The sequence below is a fragment of the Triticum aestivum genome, chromosome 1B, assembly GCF_018294505.1.
Source record: "Triticum aestivum cultivar Chinese Spring chromosome 1B, IWGSC CS RefSeq v2.1, whole genome shotgun sequence".
Classification (NCBI taxonomy): domain Eukaryota; kingdom Viridiplantae; phylum Streptophyta; class Magnoliopsida; order Poales; family Poaceae; genus Triticum; species Triticum aestivum.
In genome coordinates, this window is record NC_057795.1 from 307,605,219 (window position 1) to 307,607,084 (window position 1,866).

Below are 1,866 nucleotides of genomic sequence, written 5' to 3' on the forward strand. Positions count from 1 at the left end.
TCGACATCAATGGCTTCAAGATGCATGCGCATCTTGTTCTTCCAGTAGGGGTAGTCAGTGCCATCGAAGACAGGGCACGCAGCGGAGACTTTGATTATCCCTGCAGTCGACATAGCTAAAACTCCAGGTGGTTAAACTGAATCACACAGAACAAGGGAGTAACTTGCTCTGATACCAATTGAAAGTGCTAGTTATCGACTAGAGGGGGTGAATAGGCATTTTTTATGAAAGTCTTCAAAACACAGTGGCTTTGAAGACAAACAAGTAACTGAACCTAAATAGTAAGCAGCAGAATGAAAACTACACTAGGTAAGCATAAGTCAAAATTACAACATAATGAAAGCATGAAGACTAATTGCAACTAGGTAGACAGGATCAGAAAGGTAAATAGTACAAAGCTAAACAGATAATAGTCTTCACACTGTGAAGTCAAACAGGTTAGACAAGTAAGCAATGACTTCATGAAGACAACTGTAACATAAGGAGAGTAGAGGATAGAACCAGAAGCTTGACGAAGACAAGGATTTGGTAGACCAGTTCTAGTTGTTGTGACAACTGTACGTCTGGTTAGGGAGGCTGAGATTTAACTCAGAAGACCGTGTCTTCACCTTATTCCCCTTGAGCTAAGGACACCCAGTCCTTGCCCAATCACTCTGGTAAGTCTTCGAGTTAGACTTCCACACCTTCACAGACTTCGTTCACCGGCAATCCACAATGACTCTTGGATGCACAGAACACGACGCCTAACCGGCTGGAGGATTCACAGTCCTCAAGTGTAATAAGTCTTCAGATCATGCGGACAGAAAGACTTCAGTGATGCCTAACACTCTTTGGCTATCGGTGTTTTGGGCTTTGTCCTCGCAAGGATTTCTCCCTCAAATGCTTCGGAGGTGGGTTGCTCTCAAACGACAAAAGCCGTGCACTAACTCTGAGCAGCCACCAATTTATGGTGTAGGGGTGGGCTATTTATAGCCAGGAGGCAACCCGACCTAATTTGTCCAAAATGACCCTGGGTCGCTAAGGAACTGACATGTGTCCAGGGGTTAGATTTCAAACACACGCGACAGCTTGGCTTGGGCTACAAGCAAAGCTGACTCATCCAGCTCTGGATATGATTTGCTCTCATTGTCTTCACTCGAAGACATAGGATATGGTTGAGCATCACTTCAGTCACTCTTTGTTCACTTGGACCCCACTTAATAGTACGGTGGTTCCTATGACTCAATAAGAAGAAAAGGAAACTACGAAAAAACTCTGTCTTCGCTCTCCATAGTCTTCAAGTGAATAGCTTCACGCGTCATAATCTTCGTCGTGAATGTCTTCACGAACCACCATTGTCTTCAATGTATTCACACATTTTTAGGGGTCATCTCTGGTAGGTAAACCGAATCAATGAGGGACACTACATGTGTTATCCTGCAATTCTCACAAACACATTAGTCCCTCAACCATGTTTGTCTTCAATACTACAAAACCATAGGGGTGGCACTAGATGCACTTACAGACACAAACTAGAATAACTTTTGTTTATGGAGAGGCCCAGGTGAATGAAATATTTAAGACTTGGGACATGCTGCGTGGAATAGCACGCACGAGCAATCAGCCTTGGATGGTAATTGGAGACTTCAATGAGGTCCTTCATGCTCATGAACATGACGGTGTCGGGAATCGCAGCCAAGCCCAAATGGATGCATTCCGAGATGCCCTAGATACGTGTGGATTATCCAATATTGGTTACCAAGGGCTGACGTGGACTTTTGAGAAAAAAGTTGCTGGGGGAACTTTCACAAGGGTACGTCTAGATCGAGGTGTGGCTAACCCTGAATGGATTTTGGCCTTTCCATCAGCCACGCTAGAACATTTGAC